The sequence below is a fragment of the Phascolarctos cinereus genome, unplaced genomic scaffold (genome assembly GCF_003287225.1).
Source record: "Phascolarctos cinereus isolate Bilbo 61053 unplaced genomic scaffold, phaCin_HiC Scaffold_1;HRSCAF=81, whole genome shotgun sequence".
Lineage (NCBI taxonomy): Eukaryota > Metazoa > Chordata > Mammalia > Diprotodontia > Phascolarctidae > Phascolarctos > Phascolarctos cinereus.
In genome coordinates, this window is record NW_027555514.1 from 5,952,501 (window position 1) to 5,961,859 (window position 9,359).

The window sequence follows — 9,359 nt, forward strand, 5'->3', positions numbered from 1 at the left end:
ACTGGCTGTGGCCTCTGATCTTATCTCCTCATCTCTTTGCTCATAACCCCCAGCCACCTCTGACTTTGATCTTGGATTCTTCAAGGGCCGGACTTCCGGCTGAAGACCCCGGGGTTTTCTTGACTTTGTGGTCCCCTTTCTTTGAGTGGCCCAAATGCCTGGCAATGCTGAGCCTTCTTCTCCAAGGACAACTGGGGGCTGCTGATAGCAGCCAGGGGCTCCTGAAGTAGTCAGTTTGAACCTAGCTTTGTGCTGGGACCCACCCGGAGGCAACTGGGGAGTGGTCCAGCTGCCTTCCTGGGGTCAGGCTCCTCCAGGATCCCCTGCTCCTCTCTCCCCAGCCCCAACCAAGCGACTTCAGTCACTGCTGATGAATATACCTCCCCACCTACACACACACACACACACACACACACACACACACACACACACACACACACACACACACGGGGTTACCGTTATTTCCTCTCCAGCCTGTGCCTCGCTTGCCGCCTTGGTGCTGATTATGCCTCTTACCCCCTTGTATCTCAATGGCTGCCGTGATCTTCTCACTGGTCTCCCAAACTGACCTCTTCCAACTCTTCCTGGTATAGACTGTGCCAAGGAAGGCAGCACAGCACAGCGGTTAAAGAGGGGGCCATGCAGCTGGGACAATGCAATGTGACTGCCTTTTGTGAGCCTTCATGTCCTGATCTCCAAAATGGGCACAATAATATCTGTATTATCAGGATTATACTGGGAAATACAGTGATTATTTCATAGAATCACAGATTTTAGGTCTAGAATAGAACTCAGAAATCCCATCATTAGGCTAAAGGAGTTTACTTGTCCAAGACCAACAGGGTCCTCCTTGGCCAAATCCAGTAGCTTTCTGCTGTTCAGTGGGGAGCTGAGAGTCTCAGATGAGGCATCAGGCAGCAAGCATCTATTATGCACCTACTGTGTGCCAGGCACTGTGCCAAGAGCCAGTTCCTGCCCTCGAGGAGCTCACATTCAAATGAGGGAGAGGACATGAAAACGAGTGTGCACAAATACACTGTAGACAGGATCCATTGGAGGTGACCACCCCAGGGAAGGCCTGGGCATCGAGGGTGAGCTGGGAAGGTGGGAGGGGGCACTAGGCTGTGAAGGACTGTGCACACCAAAGGGAACCTTGTGTATTAGAGTCTGGAGGCAATAGGAAACCACTGAGGTGTATCGATGGGGTAACAGGGTCAGACCTGTGTTTTAGGAAAATCACTGGAGAATGGACCAGAGTGGGGGGAGAAGTGAGGCAGGAGACCCCCCCGCAGCTACTGTAATAGTCCAGGTGTGAGATGACCAAGGCCTGCACAAGAGCGATGGCGGTGTCAGAGAAGAAAAGGTGATGCGACTGAGGGATGCTTTGGAGGTGAAATCAACAGGCCTTGGCACCATATTGGAATCAGGGGCGACCCCTAGATTGGGAACTTGAAGGACTGGGAGGATGGCTGTGTTCAACAGTAATGCGGAGGTAGGGGGAGGGTTCAGGGGGAGAGATGAGTTAGGTTTTGGACATGTTGAGTGTGAGATGTCTACGGGACATCCAGCTTGAGATGACCAGGAGGCCAGTGGAGATGCCACACTAGAGGTTAGGAGGAAGGTTAGGGCTGTGTGAACAGATGCGAAAAACTTTGCGCACTTTGTAGGGGTTCTGATGTGCTTTGTAAACTGTAATGGGCAGCAATGTGAGCTGTTCCCTTCACCCAATTAATCTTCCTAATGCTCAGTTTGGATCACACCATTCTACTGCAGAGGATTGTCCGTGATTCCCCAGTGAGCCAGGGATATGCCTGTCTTTCTTGGTCTCACAGGCCAGATGGCATGCCAGGCTGCCCAGAATCTGCCCAGGCCTGGCTGCCTCCCAACTCTTCCAACTTTTTGGCCTTCTGGGCCCAACGCCTTCCCAGCAGCCCTGTCCCAGCCCACCTCTCCAACTTTTGAGCGCTCTAGCATGCAGATGTTGTGTTTCCACATTAGAATGTAAGCTTCTTCAAGGGAGGGAGTAGGGTTTGCTTGGACTGGTCTCCCCAGTGCTTAAGTGTCTGACACACAGGAAGAACTTAAAGAATTTGTCTGTCTCTGTGTCTGTCTGTCCCTATCTCTGTCTTCCCCTCTCTACACATTTTTTCCTAGTCTAAGCTCACTCACCCATTCTTCACTCACTCTCAACTCTATGCTGAGCTCTCTTAGCCCTTTGCCTGTGTTGATGCACCCCTTTCTTGCCTCTTCCTTTGCCGCCTATCCAATCTAACGGCGGTGTCAAGGCCCAAAGGAAATCTCCTCTAGGTTCCCTGATGATTCAAGAGGATGGAACCTGCCCTTTGGGCAGAATCCCTGCTTCTTACCCATGCCAGCTAAACTGAATTCTCTTTGGTATTGGGGAAATTTCTGCCTGCCTCATGCCCTGAGTGAGGAAATAAGGACCCCTCACATCACATCTTGTGTTGCCACCTTCTTTTGCGTATTGTATCCCTTTCCCATTAGAGTGAATTGACTGCCAGCTTCTTGGGTTCAGCCCAATGGCTAAACATTTTTTTTTCCCTTAAAAACCATAATAACCATGAGTCAAACTCAAAGTATCACTTTTTAAAGAACTATTGGTAAATGAAAGTCATAAATCAGTGTCTTGGTCAAGGAAGGTTTTCCCAGCAAAGGGGAGGAGGGAGGAAGGAAAGAAGGAAGGAAGGAAGGAAAGAAGGAAGGAAGGAAGGAAAGAAGGAAGGAAGGAAGGAAGGAAGGAAGGAAGGAAGGAAGGAAGGAAGGAAGGAAGGAAGGAAGGAAGGAAGGAAGGAAAGAAGGAAGGAAGGAAGGAAGGAAGGGGAGGAGGGAAGAAGAAAGGCAGGAAGGGGAGGGAGGAAGGAAGGAAGGGAGGAAGGGGACGAGGGAGGAAGCAAGGGGAGGAAGAAGGAAGGAAGGGGAGGAGGGAGGGGGAAGGAAGAGAGAAAAGGAGTAAGGGAGGAAATAGGGCAGGAAGAAAACTAGCATTTACTAAGTTCCTACTCTGTGGTCAGGGTCACATGGGTGGCAGGTATCTGAGACTAGAAAGGTTTTGAACTCCTATCTTCCCAATTCTAGGTCCAGTCTTCTTTCTCCTATACCCTTTAGTTTCCTCTGTAGTGAAAACTTAATTTTTTTAATTGAGTTTTTTTTTTCTTTTGCCTCTTTATAAGTGAAATTTGGGTCCTGATAATGGTGATCTTGGTAGATACAAAGGTGCCAGTGCTGAGGTCTCACAGCTTTGCTAACCAAGATGATTCCATCCTTCTGACAACAGCAGAAAAACACTTTGGGGATCCACTTCTCCTTCTCCCCTTTTCTAAATGATTAGTTAGCATAAGCTCCATGATGCTTTGTAGGCCCCAAAGGGTAAGGAAATGGAAAGAGCTCAGGTCACCCTCCCCCAAGAATGGCCTCCTTTGGTAAACCTCCTTTGGCCTCTTGCTGGAGAAGAAATTAGAAGCTTGCTTCCTGTCTATTTCCAGAGCTCCAAGTGGATTGGTCCTGGTCATCATCTTTGAGAAAAGCCGATACATGGGGCAGGAGGGAGGCCTGAGAGGTCTCTGCAGGAGTTTCATCCTCCTTTTCCCGGCCGTCAGCACCTGAACACATGTTATTACAAACTCTGGGGCTCTTCATGGACACAAGCCCCTGCACATTTCCTGGGAACCACTTCCCTGAAACCATGTTGGCTTTTAAAATGTCCTTTCAAAATCGAATGTGAGATTTGGAGACAATATAAAGAGGGATTTCTTAGCTAAGGCTATGTCAACACAAGCAAGGTGAAATAAAGACCTGAGGTCATTGGCACCTTGGACCAAAATGCAGAGAGAAGTCCTAGCTGCCTCCAGTGCTTTTGGAAATAATCAAGGGGATGGGGGGGGAGAAGGTTAATTAAAGCTAATTAGAGCAAAGGTGACTTTCTGCTTTAATTACCTGACCATTCACTTTGCTGGGCCAGTTCATTCTGCAAGTATATCTATAGTAATGTCCAAGGACAGAGTAGCCACTCAGTGGCTTTTGGCATCAAAAGATGAATTTAACCCTCAATAGCTGGGTTTGGGAGCAAAGGAAGGAAGACAAACTTTGCTATGTGCCACCCACGATATGCTAACCCTCTCTGTCGAGGAACAATCACCTTGGAAGTGTGTTGGGATAAGAACAGGGCATCGGCTGAGCCAGACGCTTGCATGCCTCCAGCCTGTGGGAGCATGCTTCCCAGAGTGAGATCAAAGGCCACTGGCAGAATCTGCCACCTTTAGATTCTGGTACTTTGAAGTCTCACCTTGGCATTGGTGTTTCATCCTTTCTCCTCCCCTACTTAGATGGGACATTCTGGATAAAGAAAGATTCCAACCTTTCTATATTTTCAGCATTTTCAAATAAATGAAGCTGCTGTACCCTCCCCCTCTTAGCCTTTTGACTTTATTTCCCCCCACCCCCACCCCTTTGGACTTCTCTCTCAGCCTCCCCACAGAATCTTGGAGTTGGAACCGACCTCCAAAGTCATCTGGTTTGGCTTTTATCTGAACAGATGCTGCAAGATTGCTCAACCAGTCTTTGTACAAGGATGGGGAGGGGGCCAGTCGCCAGTGGGGGCAGCCCCTTTTACCTTTGACCAGGCTCAGTATGGGGCAACTTTTCTTCCATCCAGCCTACACCTGCCTCTGTCCAACTTTCACCCATTCTTATTTTGGCTCCTGAACGCAACCAAAGGAAATCCCATCCCTTGAGCCACTTCCTTGAGCCACTCCTTAAATCCTCAGAGATATCCATTATGCCCTCTCTGGGTCTCCTTTTCAGACTAAATATCTCCAGCTCCTTCCAGCCCATCCTCATATCACACCTTGGTAGCATCCTGGTCACCTTCCTTTTGGACGCTCTCTAGCTTTTATCAGTGTCCTTTTAAATCCAGGGTGATGCCCCAGGTGAGGTGTGATGAGGGCAAAGGACTGAGAGCTGGCGGCTGGGTCTGAGATGGGAGGGGGCTGCCCTCTAAACACCCACTGGCCTTGTTCAGAACTGCTGCACAAGCAGGCCTCCCCCATTCTGTGCTTGTGAAACTGATTCACACCCACTTGTAAGACTTTACATCTGACCCTGTCCAATTCCCTCTTATTGACTGAACCCAGTGCTAGTCCACTGGTGTTAAATTCAAATAGGAACAGGAACCCTTAATCCATATGTAAAGACCCCTGGGGATGCATGTTGACTTTGTTTTAAAATGTGATATTATCTATGTTGTATGATATTTGTGTTTATTTTGTTTAATACTTCCCAATGAAATTTTAATATGGTTGGGGATGCATTGGGAGTCATGTAGCCCCAGGCTGTGTTTGACACCTATCTTCTGCTGTGAAGCTGCCGGTGGCTGCTGGCTGTCCCTCCTGGCTTTGGGTCACTTGCAGTTTGAAGGACTATGTGATCAATGCCAGTATTTAAAATGTTTACCAAGGGGCAGCTAGGCAGTACAGTGGACAGAGCACTGGCCCTGGAGTCAGGAGGACCTGAGTTCAAATTCTACCTCAGACACTTGCTGGACAAGTCACTTAACCCTGATTACCTCACCAAAACAAACATGCAAAAATTAAATAAAATAAAATGTTCAACAAAATTTAAGGGCCTATATGGCCAAGGACAGAATCCTGAGAACTCCACTAGACATTTCTCCCCTCTAAATTGGCCTCAAGTCCTTAATGACTCCTCTTTCCATCTCAGATGCCTTTTATTGAATCACATGGGCTGCCTGAGTAGTCCTAATGCCAAATGCACACTTACCTAAAAGATGATTTTATAGAGAATTCACACAAGGCAGAAGCTCACACAGAGGTCAGAAGAAGTGATCCAAGGACACTCTCAAGGTCTCTCTGAAGAACTTTGGTATCCACATGGCGATGCTGGCACAGGACTGCCCAACATGGCATTCCCATGCCCAAGCAGAATTGCAGTATCTCAAAAGAAATGTGAGATGCACAAATTTAGAACCATCTTCACCCCAAATGTTCATGCAGACTATTTGTGCTTGACCTGTGATAAAGCATTCCAGCCAGTATTGGTCTGATCAGCCACAGTTGGACACACTGTCCATTGACTGCAACATTGTCATGTCACTTGTCCTCTTCAAGTATGAAGAATGAACCACAATCTCTTGAAAAGGAGAGAGGAGGGAAGGGGGGGGAGGAGGAAACAAGAAGGGAAAGATAGATAGATAAATAGATAGATAGATAGATAGATAGATAGATAGATAGATAGATAGATAGATAGATGAGAGAGACACAGAGAAAGAGAGAGAGAGAGAGAGAGAGAGAGAGAGAGAGAGAGAGAGAGAGAGAGAGAGAGAGAGAGAGAGAGAGAGAGAGAGAGAGAGAGACAGGGAGAGAGAGAGAGAGAGACAGGGAGAGAGAGAATGACAATAGCAAGCAATTGGGTTTATGGAGCACTCTCTATGTTAAAAACACTGTCCTGGAATTTATGTGCAGTATAAAGAATTAGCCAGGGTCTCTGTACTTAAGGAGCTTATTATCTTAAAAAAAAAAAGGAGGAATATATGTTTCAGAGACTGGGGTTGCGTTTAGATGGCTCAGTGGATAAAGTGAAAGCTTGAAGTCAGGAAGACATCTTCCCAAGTTGAAATCTGGCCTCAGACACTTACTAGCAGTGTGACCCTGGGCAAGTCACTTCACCCTGTTTGCCTCAATTTCCTCATCTGTAAAGTGAGCTGGAGAAGGAAATGGCAGACCTCTCCAGTATCTGAGAAGAAAACGCCAAATAGAGTCACAAAGAGTCAGACATGACTGAAAAAAAGACTAAACAACTGACTGCCCTAACTCTTAGATCAAATTACACATTCATCCATACAGTAAATATTAAGTACCTACTGCTCAGTTCTCATTTTTGAAAGTAAAAACAGCTCCCCCTCTTTTGGGCCCCCAATGATTTCTAAGCTGCTCTCGCTTCAGCAGACCTTGGAGAAGAGCATTAAACTGACTCCTTGGTCTCATGGTCAGAGTTTAATTCTGGGGCTTTGAACTTGAATTTTCTCATGGGGGTTAGAGTTATAATTGTTATTGTTCTGCTCCTTGCTATGTGGAAGACCCTGTACGTGTTTCATCTCTCTTTAATAGACTATAGACTCCTTGAGAACAGGGATAAAGTATAGAGGTGCTTCATACATATTTCTTGGATATGAAATTTGAATAAGACATTGTTCCTGGCCTCAGAAATGTTGAGGTAAACTGAGGGACGGGAAGGTTTACATACCCAAATAGCAACAGTGATGCTCTTCGTACATCCTCTTGTCCCATTTGGATAAATTTTTTGATAGCCATCCTGATTCTGTTCTCTCTCTCTCTCTCTGTCTCTGTCTCTGTCTCTCTCTCTCTCTCTCTCTCTCTCTGTCTCTGTCTCTGTCTCTCTCTCTCTCTCTCTCTCTCTCTCTCTCTCTCTCTCTCTCTCTCTCTCTCTCTCTCTCTCTGTCTCTCTCTCTCTCTCTCTCTCTCTCTCTCTCTCTCTCTCTCTCTCTCTCTCTCTCTCTCCTCTCCATCTTTTGGCATAAGACATTTTTATTGAGTGTATCGATAGTTTTTTATTTACTTCCCCCCCTTCTTTTAAGCACCTGGGAAGAGGGCTGTGTATGTGTAGGAGACGAGGTCCCATGTTGCTAGTGCTACACAGAAGTAGAGTGGAAGACTATTTTTGGAGCTTGGCCTCAACTCCACTCTCCTTTTCCTCTCCTCCTCCGAAGTCGTTGGGGACCGTTGCCCACCCCCACCCACCCCGTGCTGCTTTCGCCCCAGAGCCGGAGCCAAGGGGACCTCAACGCTTTGTGCAGCTGCCGACGCCCGCCCGCCGCGGAGACCTGAGGTTAATCTCTCAGCTCTATCCAGAAACTGTCAGTTCTGTGGTTTCCCCCAAAACTCCTTGAAGCAGGGACTGGCCGGGTTCTTGACAAGTGATAGAATCGTCATCTCCAAACAGAAAATTCCCTTGAACCTGAAATAGCCCAAGCGCCCTCAGCAGAATGAATCCATTGCTGCACACGATTAAATGCGTCGTGGTGGGCGACGGCGCAGTGGGGAAGACGTGTCTCCTCATCTCCTACACCACCAACAAATTCCCTTCGGAGTACGCGCCCACGGTCTTCGACAACTACGCGGTCACCGTACTGATCGGTACGGAGCCGCACACCCTGGGGCTGTTTGACACGGCGGGACAGGAGGATTACGACCGCCTGCGACCGCTCAGCTACCCCCAGACCGACGTGTTTCTCGTCTGCTTTTCTGTGGTGAGGCCGAGCTCCTTTGAGAACGTGAAGCACAAGTGGGTCCCGGAGATCACTCACCACTGTCCAAAGGCTCCTTTCCTGTTGGTCGGGACCCAGACTGATCTGCGAGACGAGCCTTTTACGCTGGCCAAATTGGCCAGGAAAAAACAGAAGCCCATCACCCCAGAGATGGCGGAAAAGATGACCCGAGACGTGAACGCGGCCGGATACGTGGAGTGCTCCGCGCTCACCCAGAAAGGCCTGAAGAACGTGTTTGATGAGGCCATCCTGGCCGCCCTGGAGCCTCCGGAACCTAGGAAGAAGCACAGGTGCTTGGTGCTCTGAGCAGCCGTCCGGGCCGCGCCCTGCTGTTGGCCGCCCCGCGCCCCCCCGCGCTAAATACATGTACGACTAAATCCAACTAAAGAAAAATTAAAAGCTGGTTCTTTTGCAATAATGACAAATGTCCTGTGTGCCCCTCCCCCCCAGCTCCAAGACTCCCTCCCGGCTCCATTTACATGGTAGCTAATGTCGAGTAATCATGTTTTGTCATAAAACTGATCAGTCTGAGTTTTGTTTACTGTTTTGTTTCTTGTTTGTTTTTTAAAACAAGGCATGCTAGTGCTGACCATGTAACAGATTCATTCTAGACCCAAATTCGGGAAGCTGCTGATTGGTGCCGCACCCAGGGACTTTTGCGTGCTTTTTTTTTAAAGGGGGGGGGCTCGTGGGTATTTTTGGTGAGTGTTTTTTTTTTTAATAAAAAAAAATCATTAACCAGACAGGGCACGGTTGGGGAGGGCTTAGAGGGAGACAACAGGATGGATTCCACTTCTCAGACCTGGTCCAATAAATAGATCTTCTCTTTCTGGTGCCCTTTAGGAACAGTAAAGAGAATGACTCCCCCCAGCAATTTCTATTCCATTTTGGAAGTTGCTCCTTTCCGGCCTTGGTCTGAGTGGGTCTACTGTTGAGTGAAACCATCACCATTGGACAAAACATGTCCCAACCCTTCTTCTGGCTCTTCTAGGTGGCACTAGATTCTTGACCTTGGCTTGAAGGACATTTACTTGCTAGT

General features: G+C 48.0%; 1 pseudogene; it reads left to right on the forward strand.

Moving 5' to 3' along the window:
- The first annotated feature begins 7,597 nt into the window (after positions 1 to 7,597).
- LOC110217621 (cell division control protein 42 homolog pseudogene) lies at positions 7,598 to 8,851 on the forward strand (annotated as a pseudogene).
- Positions 8,852 to 9,359: the final 508 nt, after the last annotated feature.